Raw genomic sequence first — 17,636 nt, forward strand, 5'->3', positions numbered from 1 at the left:
TGTGTGTATCGTAAGGTTTTCCAATGGCATCCACCTTTGATAGTTTCTCGGCTGACAGAGCACTTGCCTCTAACACGCCGGAGCTCCCGCACGAACAAACTTGCCAAAGAACACAGTGAATAAATACATAAACAAGTAAACATTTAAATACACATTCACATACATGAGTACCCTTTCCTCGGACCACCTAAACCAGGGTAGTGAGTTGGGAAATTGCCTTGGAGATGGAGTCGCCTGAGTGGGCGCTGTTATTACCGCGGGAGATAAGACTGTATACCAATGCCTCCAATGGCTCAACGGCCCCGTGAATGTGTGACACTGAGGAACAGCACAGCAGGGGAACGCAAGCCAGCACAGCAATGGCAAACGGCAGGCAGGCAGGCAGACGCCTTACTGGGGATGGCGCCGATGATGGGGTGGCCCTGGTTAATCTGACAAATCCTCTCCCCTAAAAGCCTGTCACACAGCAAACGAGTCAGACTGCAAAGACAAGAGAGAGAGAGAGAGAAGACACAGACAGAGAGGAAAGGACTTATGTGTACTGAAAGTGAGAAGAGACAGGGAAAGAGGTGAGATGTTATGAGTGGATAACAGGAATGAATCTTCCAAAGAACTTGAAACCTGCATTTACCTCATTTGGCACGGACCATAAAACTCATTAAACATATGACTGAATATTGATCAACTTAAAAAGTGTTATGTAATGACATACACTGAGTGGACAAAACATTAAGAATACCTTCCTAATATTGAGTTGCACTCCCTTTTTCCCTCAGAACAGCCTCAATTTGTCGGCGCATGGACTCTACAAGGTGTCGAAAGCGTTCCACAGGTATGCTGACCCATGTTGACTCTAAATGGTTCCCACAGTCGTGTCAAGTTGGCCTTTGGATGGTGGACCATTCTTGATTCACACGGGAAACTGTTGAGTTTGAAAGACCCAGCAGCGTTGCAGTTCTTGACACAAACCGGTACACCTGGCACCTACTACCATACCCTGTTCAACGGCACTTAAATATTTTGTCTTGCCCATTAACCCTCTTGAATGGCACACATACACAATCCATGTCTCAATTCTCAAGGCTTTAAAATCCTTCTTTAACCTGTCTCCTCCCCTTCATCTACACTGATTGAAGTGGACTTAACAAGTGACATCAATAAGGTATTATAGTTTTCAGCTGGATTCACCTGGTGAGTCTATGTCACGGAAAGAGCAGCTGTTCTTAATGTTTTGTACACTCAGTGTTTGACGCTCTCTTTAGACTACAACTACTTTTCCTTGATTTGTCATTGTTTTTGTCACGAGAGGCCAGCGCAACATGGCTTTTTGCAAAGCAGTCTATGGAACATCACAAAAAAACATCTAGGATTAGTGGCTCTTTTCATAGAGACTGAGAAATACACCGTCATGGCGGCAGGAAACAATACACTTGGAGTAGAACTACATTGTGCGTTGGACCAAAGGGGATGAATGTACATGATGATGCAGCAAAGTTGACAGTGAGAGTCAAAAGAGCAGTGTTATATGAGCACTGAGGTCACATGACTGAGTTGTATCAAGCATCTATTCCTGTGCTGTGCATTTTTTTTCAATACATGGAGGACACAATCAGTTGGGGCATAAACCGGTTCTCAGGCCAGGGAGCGTCTCCTAATGACTTTAATGTAACGCCAGAAGAAGTGTCTCCAGACCCAGTGTCTCCTCCAGCTGGCAGGGAATGTCAGGTCCTCTAAGGTGAGTAGGGTTAATGCCAGACCCAGTGTCTCCTTCAGCAGGCAGGGATTGTCAGGTCCTCTAGGTGAGTAGGGTTAATGCCAGACCAGTGTCTCCCCCAGCAGGCAGGGAATGTCAGGTCCTCTAGGTGAGTAGGATTAATACCAGACCCAGTGTCTCCCCCAGCAGGCAGGGAATGTCAGGTCCTCTAGGGTGAGTAGGGTTAATACCAGACCAGTGTCTCCCCCAGCAGGCAGGGAATGTCAGGTCCTCTAGGGTGAGTAGGGTTAATACCAGACCCAGTGTCTCCCCCAGCAGGCAGGGAATGTCAGGTCCTCTAAGGTGAGTAGGGTTAATGCCAGACCCAGTGTCTCCCCCAACAGGCAGTGAATGTCAGGTCCTCTAAGGTGAGTAGGGTTAATGCCAGACCCAGTGTCTCCCCCAGCAGGCAGGGAATGTCAGGTCCTCTAGGGTGAGTAGGGTTAATGCCAGAACCAGTGTCTCCCCCAGCAGGCAGGGAATGTCAGGTCCTCTAAGGTGAGTAGGGTTAATGCCAGACCCAGTGTCTTCCCCAGCAGGCAGGGAATGTCAGGTCCTCTAAGGTGATTAGGGTTAATGCCAGAACCAGTGTCTCCCCCAGCAGGCAGGGAATGTCAGGTCCTCTAAGGTGAGTAGGGTTAATGCCAGAACCAGTGTCTCCCCCAGCAGGCAGGGAATGTCAGGTCCTCTAGGGTGAGTAGGGTTAATACCAGACCCAGTGTCTCCCCCAGCAGGCAGAGAATGTCAGGTCCTCTAAGGTGATTAGGGTTAATGCCAGAACCAGTGTCTCCCCCAGCTGGCAGGGAATGTCAGGTCCTCTAGGGTGAGTATGGTTAATGCCAGACCCAGTGTCTCCCCCAGCAGGCAGGGAATGTCAGGTCCTCTAAGGTGAGTAGGGTTAATACCAGACCCAGTGTCTCCCCCAGCAGGCAGGGAATGTCAGGTCCTCTAAGGTGAGTAGGGTTAATACCAGACCCAGTGTCTCCCCCAGCAGGCAGGGAATGTCAGGTCCTCTAAGGTGAGTAGGGTTAAAGCCAGACCCCGTCACAGCTCCAATGACTTATTGGCATTTCTCCAATTAGTCTTTCTAATTCAAACCACTGACAAACACTTCAGTTAACTACAAGTACTTTTTACATCTTGTATTGGCACTTTATCATATTAAGCTTTTGTGAAGAACATGTATATTTGACTGAAGCAATTTCACAGTGGCAGAGGGGGTCAAACATAGCATAGCATCAATGTATCAAGTGTAGGCTATATATATTATATATATATTTATTTTTTATTTAACTCGGCAAGTCAGTTAAGAACAACATCTTATTTACAATGACGGCCTACTCCGGCCAAAACCTACAACGGACGACGCTGTGCCAATTGTGCGCCGCCCTACAAGACTCCCAATCACGGCCGGTTGTGATATAGCCTGGAATCGATCCAGGGTCTGTAAGTGACGCCTCTAGCACTGAGATGCAGTGCCTTAGACCGCTGCGCCAGACGGGAGGCCCCTGAATTGCTCTGAGACTCCGATTTTTTTAAATTGAAATCTATGCCAAAGCAAAAGCATTGATTTTCTAAGTTTAAAAGACCATACAAACTCGGACTATTTTTAACAATTTACACTGAACATTTTGCAAAAAACACATTTAGTGGGAGAACTGTGCAGATGCAAAGTTTGCTAATAGAATTTTAGCAATTTCTCCCTCCGTTTTATTGTGTGTAAAACGTAAAAAATCTGCTTTGAATTATGATTCAACGATGTCTGCAGAAAGAACGGGGTGTCAGCTATGACATGAGACATTGACTTAGATTTTTTTTTATTTTGGTTGTTGAACTACAGTAAGTGAAGTGGATTGACACCTGGTAACGGAATTGTGGTAATGGATTTCATCATGGGTCCCTGATCTGTATCACACATAAATGCATAATTATGAATATGAATGTCATTCTCATCATGGTGATGTATCTTAAAGATGTACACAAAAAAGGTAGATATATGCAAGATTATAATTTGCATATGTGGGTTTATCCTACACACTGGCTATTATATTAATGAGCTCTGCCCCCAAACAAGACCAAATTTGGTTGGTCTAGACCAAATCTGAACCAGTTATAAACGTCTATGTTTCACGAGTTTGGACATCAAAGTACAGCATAGCAGAGCTCAGTAGAATACAGTACAGTAGAGTACAGTAGAATACAGTACAGTAGAGTACAGTAGAATACAGTACAGTACAGTAGAGTACAGTAGAGTACAGTAGAGTACAGTAGAATACAGTACAGTACAGTAGAGTACAGTAGAATACAGTAGAGTACAGTAGAATACAGTACAGTACAGTACAGTAGAGTACAGTAGAATACAGTACAGTACAGTAGAGTACAGTAGAATACAGTAGAGTACAGTACAGTAGAGTACAGTAGAATACAGTACAGTAGAGTACAGTAGAATACAGTACAGTACAGTAGAGTACAGTAGAATACAGTAGAGTACAGTACAGTAGAGTACAGTAGAATACAGTACAGTAGAGTACAGTAGAATACAGTACAGTACAGTAGAGTACAGTAGAATACAGTACAGTACAGTAGAGTACAGTAGAATACAGTAGAGTACAGTAGAGTACAGTAGAATACAGTACAGTACAGTAGAGTACAGTAGAATACAGTAGAGTACAGTACAGTAGAGTACAGTAGAATACAGTACAGTAGAGTACAGTAGAATACAGTACAGTACAGTAGAGTACAGTAGAATACAGTACAGTACAGTAGAGTACAGTAGAATACAGTACAGTACAGTAGAGTACAGTAGAATACAGTAGAGTACAGTAGAATACAGTACAGTACAGTAGAGTACAGTAGAATACAGTACAGTAGAGTACAGTAGAATACAGTACAGTAGAGTACAGCAGAATACAGTACAGTACAGTAAAGTACAGAACAGTTTAGTACAGTTAATTAGAGTGCTCAACTCTAGTGTGCTCTACTGTGTAAGGCACTGAATCCTACTCTACAGTGTTGTACTATACTCTACATTACTGTACTCTACAGTGTTGTACTATACTCTACATTACTGTACTCTACAGTGTTGTACTATACTCTACATTACTGTACATTACTGTACTCTACAGTGTTGTACTATACTCTACATTACTGTACATTACTGTACTCTACAGTGTTGTACTACACTCTACATTACTGTACTCTACAGTGTTGTACTATATTCTACATTACTGTACATTACTGTACTCTACAGTGTTGTACTATACTCTACATTACTGTACTCTACAGTGTTGTACTACACTCTACATTACTGTACTCTACAGTGATGTACTATACTCTACATTACTGTACATTACTGTACTCTACAGTGTTGTACTATACTCTACATTACTGTACTCTACAGTGTTGTACTATACTCTACATTGCTGTACTCTACAGTGCTGTACTATACTCTACATTGCTGTACTCTACACTGTTGTACTATACTCTACATTACTGTACTCTACACTGTTGTACTATACTCTACATTACTGTACTCTACAGTGCTGTACTATACTCTACATTGCTGTACTCTACACTGTTGTACTATACTCTACATTACTGTACTCTACAGTGTTGTACTATACTCTACATTACTGTACTCTACAGTGTTGTACTATACTCTACATTACTGTACTCTACAGTGCTGTACTATACTCTACATTACTGTACTCTACACTGTTGTACTATACATTACTGTACTCCACACTGTTGTACTACACTCTACATTACTGTACATTACTGTACTCTACACTGTTGTACTATATTCTACATTACTGTACTCTACAGTGATGTACTATACTCTACATTACTGTACTCTACAGTGCTGTACTATACTCTACATTACTGTACTCTACACTGTTGTACTATACTCTACATTACTGTACATTACTGTACTCTACACTGATGTACTATACTCTACATTACTGTACATTACTGTACTCTACACTGATGTACTATACTCTACATTACTGTACTCTACAGTGCTGTACTATACTCTACATTACTGTACTCTACACTGTTGTACTATTCTCTACATTACTGTACTCTACACTGTTGTACTATACTCTACATTACTGTACATTACTGTAATCTACAGTGCTGTACTATACTCTACATTACTGTACAGTCCAAACTTGTGAACCCAACTGTGGTTAGTGACTACTAGCCAATTCAAATGCAGAAACTCCGTTACAGATTTTTAGGAAATTTCCATTACCGATTTGGTAATAGAATTTTCGAGTTTTAATCACTTAATAATTCAAACAAAATTGATGGTCAGTAAAAACACTATAACAAATTGATATGTCTATCTTTACTTGTTACTTCTGTGATCTTTCATTATCCTCCCTCATGAGGGAGAGACATTTGAAAATACACTATATATACAAAAATATGTGGACAACCCTTAAATTAGTGGATTTGGCTATTTCAGCCACACCCGTTGCTGACAGGTGTAGAAAATCGAGCACACAGCCATGTAATCTCCATAGACAAACATTGGCAGTAGAATTGCCTTGCTGGAGAGCTCAGAGACATTCAATGTGGTACCTTTCCAACAGGTTAGTTCGTAAAATTTCTGCCCTGCTAGAGCTGCCCCGGTCAACTGTAAGTGCTTTTATTGTGAAGTGGAAACGTCTAGGAGCAACAATGGCTCAGCCTCAAAGTGGTAGGCCACACAAGCTCACAGAATGGGACCGCTGAAGCGCCAAAAAATAATTTGTCCTCGGTTGCAACACTCACTAGCGAGTTCCAAACTGCCTATGGAAGCAGCATCAGCACAATAACTGTTCGTCGGGAGCTTCATGAAATGGGTTTCAGCCGCACACAAGCCTAAGATCACTATGCACAATGCCAAGTGTCGTGGGAGTGGTGTAAAGCTCGCTGCCATTGGACTCTGGAGCAGTAGAAAACATGTTCTATAGAGTGATGAATCACGCTTCACCATCTGGCAGTCCGACAGACGAATCTGGGTTTGGCGGATGCCAGGAGAACGCTACTGCCGCGAATGCATAGTGCCAACTGTAAGGTTTGGTGGAGGAGGAATAATGGTCTGGGACTGTATGTCATGGTTCGGGCTAGGCCCCTTAGTTCCAGTGAAGAGAAATCTTAACACTACAGCATACAATGAAATTCTAGACGATTCTGTGCTTCCAACTTTCTGGCAAGAGTTTGGGGAAGGCCCTTTCCTGTTTCAGCAGGACAATGCGAGGTCTGTACAGAAATGGTTTATTGAGATAGGTGTTGGAGAACTTGACTGGCCTTTACAGAACCCTGACCTCAACCCCATCAAACATCTTTGGGATTAATTGGAACTGCGAGCCAGACCTAATCACCCAACATCAGTGCACAACCTCACTAATGCTCTTGCGGCTGAACGGTATGCTTGAAACATGGAAAAAAAAATAACTATTTTGACTGGAGCTCTGTGAATAACACTTTACACATTTAGCAGACGCTCTTATCCAGAGCGATTCGGGTTAAGTGCCTTGCTCAAGGGCACGTCGACAGATGTTTCAACTAGTCGGCTCACAGACTTGAACCAGTGACCTTTATGGTTACTGGCACAACTCTCTTAACCGCTAGGCTATTATTATTAAGTCTTTAGATATGGCATTGAGTAGCTTAAGATATGAACCGACAGCATCAGAAGTACTTATTTACTCCTGTTCTACCTTTGTTTTCCGTCTCACTGCTAAACATGCACATATATCCATATCACGCTACTACCTCTCAGCCTCCTCAGCACCTGCCTGCTTCACAGACACTGTATTTTCAACAAGAACAAAGTCCACTGTCCCCATTAACCCCTCCCACACACACACACACCAAAAAAAATGCACACACACCCACACACACTACAATCTCTCCTCATATCTGTACACAGTGCCGCCTACCTAATAACTCCCTTGCCCCCCCCCCCCCCCCCCCTGCCTTCAGACAAAAAAAATACGTACCTTCGGAGAAATGGACAAACATCAGACAACGTGTGTGACTCTCTGACGTGACCCTTTCTGCCCCTTCATTTATCTGACCGCTGCCCAACAACCTACGCCTACTGAAAACACTAAATGAGAAAAGATAAGTCAATGTATTAACCCGTGACGTTGCATATTTTCCATAGAAGAACATGATCATCCTAATTGAAACACCTTCTTAACAACCACTCTAGTGTTGATGTGGAAATGATGCACCGTCATGCTGCTTGTTTTTACTCCTGGTTCTCCTCTACCCAGAGGCCAAGTGAGCACTCAGCACTGATCTGAATTCATTTAGATAGTGTACTTACTAACTAAAGTATACAGACAGGGGCCTTGCCTCCAACTACCCTCTTCCCACTACACACTGTGTGACTGCACAGCGCTGCCACAGAATTAGATATGGTAGGAATAATTACATTCATATTAACCAGAGGAAAATGTCAATCTTAAAGGGATAGTTCATGCAAAATCTATATTTGGGTTAAATTACCCTTACCTCCAGTTGTCTGAAAGCCCGTGGATTAGCATATTAGCATTGTTAGATGTCATGAATGGAAACAGAGAAACCGATGTGAGTAAAGCTGCAATGCAAACCGAAACTTTGTCAAAAACACTTCAAACTAGGTTTGGTAGTGTTGATACTCGATGAATCTGTTCGTGGTTTCTTCACAGCTGTGGCGTAAAGTACTTAAGTAAAAATACTTTAAAGTACTACTTAAGTATTTATTTTGGCTATCTGTACTTTACTATTTATATTTTTTACAACTTTGACTTTTACTCCACTACATTCCTAAAGAAAATAATGTAGTTTTTACTCCATACATTTTTCCTGACACCCAAAAGTACTCATTACATGTTGAATGCTCAGCAGGACAGGAAAATGGTCCAATTCACACATCTATCAAGAGAACATCTCTGGTCATCCCTACTGCCTCTGATCTGGTAGACTTACGAAACACAAATGCATCTTTTGTAAATGATGTCTGAGTGTTGGAGTGTGCCCCTGGCTATCCATACATTTGCTTAAAGGAATTTTAAATGATTTATACTTTTACTTTTGATATTTAAGTATATTTTAGCAATTACATTTACTTTTGATACTTAAGTATATTTAAAACCAAATACTTTTTGACTTTTACTCAAGTAGTATTTTACTGGGTGACTCACTTTTATTTGAGTAATATTCTATTAAAAGGTATCTTTACTTTTACTCAAGTATGACAACGGGATACTTTTTCGACCTCTGCTTCCCAGTGAGAATGTTCTTATTTTTTCAAACACTCTAAAATCATGTTTTACCGGTCAGTTTAGCACACATCTGGAAGTCAAGCCTCATCTGCCCCAGAGGGACAATATCATCACTGGAAGATGCATACAGATGCTGTGGTTCCGCAGGGAAATAGTTCCATTTCCAAATTGCAGCGTTTATTTCAGCATTATGCATGTAAAAACAAAATCATAATAATTGGAGAAAGTGTCGGTTTGCAGTGCAGCTTTGCTAACATCGGTTCGGCTATTTCCATTCTTGAAATCTGACGATGCTAATACGCTAACTCCGGGCTGTAGCCGGAAGTAAATAATGGATTACTGTGGATACCGGTCACCATGGGCCTTCAGACAACTGAAGGTAAGGGTCATTTGACACAAATATAGATTTTGCATGAACTATCCCTTTAAACTTGACATTTTCTCTTTTTGATTAATATGAAAGCAATTATTTCTACCATATCTAATTCTGTACAGCGCTGTGCAGTCACACAGGGTGTAGTGGGAAGCGGGTAGTTGGAGGCTAGATCCTGTCTGTATACTGTAGCATTGGGCCAGTAAATGAATGCTCGCTGGTTTGAATACCCGAAATCTGCCGATGTACCCTTGAGCAAGGCACTTAACCTTAATTTGCTCAAGGGGCGACGTACTTCTATGGCTGACCGTTGTAAAAACAACACATATCACTGCACCTTTCCGGTGTATGTGACAGTAAAACAGTATTTTTTTTAATGAATTCTGATCAGTGCTCACTGCTCCCTCTGGGTAGGGAAGAACTAGGAGAAAAACACCCAGCATGACAATGCATAATTTCCAACGCCACACATTAACACAAACGTCTTTGATTGTCTCGTTAGAGTAAAAACATAATGTTCAAATTCATTAATACAAGGTTTCTTCAGACTATAATTACAATTTGTGGGTAATTTCCTTGACTGATAAGGCATGCACAGTACCTTGGAGGGGTTAAGATGGAGAGTGGACTAAAATAGAGCTACTTGATTCTCTCATTCTGAACACATGTGGATTTCCATTGGCTTCAGGGGCACAAACATGTTCAATTCTGACTAGACTAAATAAGCTCAGTACAGTATGTTCATTAAACACCAGCTGTACCAATGGAGGCTGATGGGAGGAGCTAGAGGAGGACAGGCTCATTGTAATAGCTGGAATGGAATTAATGGAACGGGTCAAACATGTGGTTTCCATACGTTTGACGTGTTTGATACCGTTAAATTAATTCCATTCCAGCCGTTAAAATAAGCCTGTCCTCCTATAACTCCTCCCATCAGCCTCTAGTGATCTGTACAGTGTAATACAATCTGGACAAGGCCATTCTGAATAGAGAGTATGTTCATTTACAACACGTCAGGTTGATTCACCATCCGTCCAAAAAGTGACCAACTTTATCCATCTTGAGGAATTTTAAGTCCTAAAATATCTTTAAAAATACGATCCATCAGCCTAAAAGAATATAGTTAAATATTTAGCTGGTTTAAAAGCATATCCTCTGTCACTTGACTTGTCTATGAAAAGGAAATATCATAAGAAAGGTTCAGCCCGAAAAGTTCAATAATTCCAGCGGAGCGGCAGCAGCTAGAGAGCGAGACCGGGAGAACCAGAAATCAATGTTCGTTGAGGAGTTATTTAGAACGTGGAGTATTCTAGAACTGGATAATTGATTGCACTCGTGTTAATTTAGACTACAGTATGTTTCAATTCCCTTCAAGGAAACACTTGACTGTGCAGAAATACAACAGTTTATATCAGGCGTCTCCAACCTTTTCTAGCATGAGAGCTACTTTAAAAAAATGAAATGTTATTTTTTTATGCTTCCATTCTTCTCTTCTCTTCTACCCTGCAACTCTTCACTGGGTCCTTGGTGTAAAATTATGTTCAATAAACAACTCTAGGTATTTACCTGAAATCTGTGTTCATTCTCGTTTTTTTTCTCCCTTCTGTTTTCTACTCTCAATATTACAATTATACGTAGAGTAAACAACCAACATGGATGTTCTGAGTCCATGTCCATGCTTAAATCACATCAGAAGATGATTCATTTAGATTTTTAAGTGTAATTCCCCTTTAATTGCGCAACGTGGAATGTGCCGGTCTGGCGGTGTTTCTGCTGTTAGGCCTACTGCTGCAGCACATGTCACGGCAGAGCTTGCAAAACAATCGCCACCCAATTGATCAAAATAATCATGGAATAGTTTAGTCAGAGAAAGACTACTTTGCAGTTAATATTTAATTGATAAGGTTGTGGAAGAAAGTCATTTATATTAATCCGACTATACTGTACACTTTAATCGCATTATTGTTTGCATGTAACCGTACTCACTAACTGGCTACATACAGGGTGATAGACAAACGCGCGCACCAAACAGACAGACGGGCAATATTGCTGGAAATTAACCGGCACATATTGTGTTACGCTTGGCTTTTTAAGCCAATAGTGGCTAACCAGCGGTGGGATAATGTCAATGTAGCTTTGATTGGATAGTACCCGGGAGCTTTATGTTTGACAGTTGCAATGGAACACATGAAAAAATTAATGTAGCCTTTCAGAATTGATTGGCAAGATACTCATAAGTGGGCTGCGAGCTACTGGTAACTTGCGATCTACATGTTGGAGACCCCTGGTTTATATAATAACCTAGCTAAAAGGCCTCTTTAGGTAATGTCTGAGTTCAAAATGTCTGAGACAATATTCCATTGCCAAAACAGGCTAAATTGACAGGCCTAAAATGTACTGTCTAACAAGGTGTGTGGCTAAAAACATATATTTTAATAGCACGAATAGTGCAATTACTTAATGAGATACTATCTGGAAGAAAAAAAATAATTTGTTGATTTCTTTCTTTGCAAGGACTGTTATCAGCAGTGAAATCGAATCAGGTCGTATTTTATATGTGCTCTGTTGCGTCTCTCCTTCCTGCTTTACCAAAGCGACACAGATAGGGCGTTGAAGGGAAGACGGGTGTCGAACACTACTCAAAAGATCTAAGTATTCATAAGAGCAGGAGAAGCTGATCCTCCTCCTCCCAAGTACTAATAAGGCAATATATTCTACTGAAGCCAAGGGCAGAGCTGGTCGACTCGATCCAAACAAATGAACACATGAATTAAACAGCAGCATAAGGGAGAAAGATTCAGTAATGCACTGTATGTACAGTAGATAAATGGGTCAGCCGTGTAGACATGTAAATGGAGAGAGGTCAGACGGAGACAAGGCAGGCCTTTAGATCTCACACACAGGAAAACACCAGGTCACCATGTCTATCAACAAATGGAAGCGAGCGGAACACTACTGCACTGTGAACTCATTCTGGCACTACCGTCTGTACTAATGCATTAAGGATATTGAACAACCCCTATATCTCTTAATCCTCTAATCTGTACAAACCAGGGAATTTGATGCCTGCATTTGTCAGGCTGGGGATTCAAAGACCACACTGATAACACATGTACATCACATGTACAACATACACCCCCCCCCCCCCCAATCCCCCCCCAAGAGATCTCCACATGCACACAATGCCAATATAATCAGCTGTGATTTATGGAAAGCTGTCATGCTGATGTGACTGCAATGGAAGATGCTGGTTGAGTGAGGAGGCACAGGTGTAGCATGGACGATAGTATCTGACATACTGTATCCATCGTTATCAGTGTGAGCAGAAGACAGAGCAGGATAACTAATCAACCAATGAACTACTGTATGTATCATATGAGTGACTAATCAACCAATGAACTGCTGTGTGTATCACCTGAGTGACTAATCAACCAATGCACTGCTGTATGTATCACCTGAGTGACTAATCAACCAATGAACTGCTGTGTGTATCAACAGAGTGACTAATCAACCAATGAACTGCTGTATGTATCACCTGAGTGACTAATCAACCAATGAACTGCTGTATGTATCACCTGAGTGACTAATCAACCAATGAACTGCTGTGTGTATCACATGAGTGACTAATCAACCAATGAACTGCTGTATGTATCACCTGAGTGACTAATCAACCAATGAACTGCTGTGTGTGTCACCTGAGTGGATAATCAACCAATGCACTGCTGTGTGTATCAACAGAGTGACTAATCAACCAATGAACTGCTGTATGTATCACCTGAGTGACTAATCAACCAATGAACTGCTGTATGTATCACCTGAGTGACTAATCAACCAATGCACTGCTGTGTGTATCAACAGAGTGACTAATCAACCAATGCACTGCTGTGTGTATCATATGAGTGTGGACTAGAGTCACTACACTACTTCATTCCAGAGGTCTATGTAGCTTATAAAATTGAAATATGCAGAACTAATTTGAATATGAATTTATGGATGTAAAGACTTGTCGCTTGGTCAAGAGAAAGAGAACACCATTTGTGGTAATCATATTGTTTACATTTAAAAGGAGTTATCACTCCTATGCTATCCTATGCTATCCTATCTCCTACTCCTATGCTATCCTATCTCCTACTCCTATGCAAGCTTAGTTTGTGACCAGGACCAGCATATTATGACCGTGTGTTCTAACAGCTTAAAGGGTGACATTAATCTGAGTTATCAACCGTCTCCTTGGGAACCCATGAAGTGCATAAACATATCTGCTTTGCAGTGGCTAGAGTGGAGTGTGTGGAGTGCTGCTGCTCTTTTCCAAGGTGGGATGCCCAGTGAGCCATGGCAGAGGGCTGACACTGTATGATGGAGCTCAGCCCAGGAGCACAGACCACCAACTCTCAATCACCATAGGGGGGGACGTGAAATCTCATCTGAGCAAGTGCCAAGAAGAGGTGGGGTGGGGGGTGTAGGATTAATGTGGAAGCTCCCTTTATGTAATCCTCTTGTTTTCTTGGCGATAAAGCACTACACTAGCATAGAGATGTTGTTAGGCTTGGATTACCCCTTTAAGAGCTCTGACTGGACTTCAGCACTGCACTGCACTGCAAGTTGGACAGCTGTTATGATTAATGTTCCCTATGCTGGTGATAACTGCCTGGTATCATTCAACCTCAAATAACCTATTACTTGATGATGCTGGCACAAAGCTGACACTAGGCTGGTGAACAGTAATAGAGGCATTTCAGATTGCCATAGACAGCGTGTAGTAAACACAAACTGGAAAGGTTAACTGAACTCTACTCTTCATTGATCTCTGAAATTTAGGAGACTGGATCTAAACCGAATGCATTAAATGTCCAATGTATTCCTAAATACTGGACTCCTTTATAGTGGAAAGGTTCTGCTGACTTGTGTGTCCTTGATTCACTGGGGATAGTTTGTGTAAATACAATATCATGTGCCTGAAATTTAAAAAAGCACGAGTGGACTGGACACAAATGATCTAGACAGAGCACCTTCCCACAGAACTAAACTTATTCAGACATCACGTGATGGGGCTATTGACGTTCAACGGAACGGAACCATCTGCTCTGGGCAGTAAACACATGAAAGGCTGTGGAGAGAGAGGATTATGTTTCTGGATATAGATGGCGATTGAACTCGTAAAATGACTGTAGGTTGTTTGCAATCAATATCGGAGCAAAATAAATAAATAAAGTGAGAATAGATTCCATTGAAAGTTGAGAGGGAGTAAAAAACAGCGACCTTGGTAAATAGACCTGGGTCTTCATGATTATGGTGCAAGAACGCAGCATGAATCACAAACGCTCAGAGACATGACAGGGAGTCGTTCGCTTGGTCAATGGCCCTGTGTGGCTACTCACGATTTAGTCCCATTAAACCAATACAGTACGGTGAAATGTATACGACTGAAAGGCTTCACCCACTTATTCGGGTTTTCTTGGGAACGTGTACACAAAGTTGACAGGGAGTGCGACATTGAACTGCTATTGGGTTTCTCCGCATCACAATAACCTGCCCCATCAGCACCACACTGTCCAAGTCTGCTAGGCTGATAAATAAGCGCATTCCTATACATTTGAGACACTAAGAACGCTGTCAGTCACGATTAAAAAAAAAAAATCATAACATTACAAGTCATCTTGGTCCCAGCAAGCTATATTTAAAAGTATAAGCAAGAGTCTTTCTTACCTTTTTATTTTATTTTTTTACAAATACGTGCTTTGTTTCACTGCGTCGTTCTGTCACAGCATCAGTATGAAGAACTTTAGTCCCCTCGGAAACACGCGGTCCTGTCGTGAGTGTTTATTTCGCTTCGTTGCTTTCAGTAAAATGCAGCTTTTGTTTTTTATGAGAGTAAAGGATAGAGAAGCATATAATAATCTTTAAAGTATTAATGACTACCAACGACTCACTCCGATGAATGGGCTTCTAGACATGGGCGGATAAGGTTGAAGAACAGTCAGTATTCGGGCTTCCCTAGTAAACAAACGCACGCGAGGTTAAGCATCAACCTATTCTACACCGCGAGCCCGCATGAGCCGCATAGAGCTAAAAGACGGTTGGAATCTACCATCCTCAGCGGAGAGGGTCGATCTACTGTACAGGCTATATAGCCCAGAGATGCATTGACATATATCTAATAATTGGAATGTCTCTCTTACTTACTGAAGAAGCATAGGCCTATAATTGGTTTTCGATCAAAGTAAAATATACTTTTGCAGTCCTGAGTCCTGACTATTGGTAACATAAGCAATTTTTTTTTCGATATACTTCCTATAATTCAGGACATTATCATCTAGATCAGAATTTCCCAAACATCTCCCGTTACGCCCATCCGTTCCCCTTATTTGATTTATTCCACTAATAGCACGCCTGATTCAACTATTCAACTAATCACTAAACCCACGCTGAGTAGAAGCAGATGTGTTAGCGCTACTGCACTGGACTTGATCAAACAAGTCAAACGACTGGGCTTCGCTTAAGAGACCAGATCAGGCTCAATTGGTAGCGCTTGCAACGCCAGGGTTGTGGGTTTGATTCCCATGGGGGACCAATACAAAAACATCACCCTAATCTGTCAAATTAGCGCCAATGTAAAACAGAAAAACAACAGCCTCAATTGTTTCTGGAAGACTTTATTGCTATGACTCCCTGTCTCGACCTTGATAGTGACAGATTGTGTTCATTTTGCACACAGTGGAGATACATGTGAAAACGAATATATCACAGGTTTAATAAATGCATTAAATTGAACAAAGGCATTACAGAGATATTGATTTAAATGATTCATAAAGAGAGGGGAGGGAGGTCCTTTGGCTTTACTGCAGGATCATAAATAATGGACGCTCTCAACTCCCACTGATCAATATTCTCTTCAATTTTGAACCAAAATGCACAATTAATATGTCCACCATAAGGATTCCTGTCAGTGTGTCCATGAAGTATTGCAATTTAACTACCCCTTCTTTTCTACTTTCTATCCGGGATTACATTACTGTTTACAGAGGGATATTAGATGACATAGATAAACTTGTATCACTTATAATTACTGAAAGATGAAAACAAATACTAACTTATTTAAAGTAATATGCCAGCGATAGATGTCCTTGAAGAGTGGATAAACTGTGGGATTAATGGATAGGCATAGATATATTTAAATTCTCATTGGAGTAACAAAAAAATCAAATCATTAATGAGTTTTTAATAGGCCCCAAAATTTAAACCAAAAATAATTGCTTTTTTACTGGTCACGTCAGTAATCAGGGTCGCATTGGAAGCTCTTAGTTTGACTTTTATGGCGTATTCTTTGACGGATTGTTTGTGGTACAGACAACAAATTACTGCTATCTTATTAGCAATCCATGCCTTACGGCCAATTGGCCACACAGACGAATGCACAGTCATTCTACCCTCTAATTAAAATGGTGACAACGAAAAGATCAAGTCTGTATTTTACTTTTCTTTTCAATTAAGCTCAGATCACATAGGGCCAAGAGGGATGATGGCCGCCATGTGGCGTTTTTAACAAGCGTGTTAGAAGCAAATCAGTGTCTGTGCAGGACGTTATTAAAATTGCTGTCGCACTGTCAGAGATTAGCAGTTGTGGTTTAAGCACATCGGGCCTGCAAATGTCTCCATGGACAATCGTCATCATGAGGATTGATCATCTCAATGTCCGATGACCTGAGGCGCCGTAATGCAGATAAGAGGCAGGACAAATTAACAGGAGGGACAGAGACGTATGAGGGTTACAGGCTCCGGGTAGGGGGAGCTCATTTCCCCCCCAAGGTGGAAGTCACTTCAAAGACTTGTTTTGATGTTCTGCTCACCTTTATCTCCCACTCTCAGGCCCAACTGGTTTATTGTAGGTCAGCTGGACATACAGTGCATTTGGAAAGTATTCAGACCCCTTGACTTTTTCCACATATTGTTATGTTACAAACTTATTTTAAAATCGATTCAATTATTGTCAATCTACACACAATACCCCATAATGACAAAGTGAAAACAGGTTTGAGCTCAGGTGCATCCTGTTGTCCATTGATCATGCTTGAGATGTTTCTGGCATGATTGAAGTCCCCCTCTGGTAAATTCAATTGATTGAACATGATTTGGAAAGGCACACATCTTTCTATATAAGGTCCCACAGTTGACAGTGCATGTCAGAGCAAAAACTAAGCCATGACGTCAAAGGAATTGACCATAGAGCTCTAAGACAGGATTGTGT

The 17,636-nt window shown here is 41.4% G+C and overlaps 1 protein-coding gene across 3 annotated transcripts in view; it reads right to left on the bottom strand.

Moving 5' to 3' along the window:
• The window catches only part of LOC129867968 (teneurin-2-like), a 355,999-nt gene extending 340,197 nt beyond the window's left edge, over positions 1-15,802 (bottom strand). Inside the window, exon 1 of one of the 3 annotated variants that reach the window (XM_055941491.1) lies at positions 15,098-15,802. The gene's annotated coding sequence lies outside the window, so the exon portion shown is untranslated. The remainder of the gene's footprint in view (positions 1-15,097) is intronic. The other 2 variants (XM_055941490.1, XM_055941492.1) reach the window with 2 other exon arrangements.
• Between the last annotated feature and the right edge of the window lie 1,834 nt (positions 15,803-17,636).

This window comes from Salvelinus fontinalis, chromosome 13 (assembly GCF_029448725.1).
Source record: "Salvelinus fontinalis isolate EN_2023a chromosome 13, ASM2944872v1, whole genome shotgun sequence".
Classification (NCBI taxonomy): domain Eukaryota; kingdom Metazoa; phylum Chordata; class Actinopteri; order Salmoniformes; family Salmonidae; genus Salvelinus; species Salvelinus fontinalis.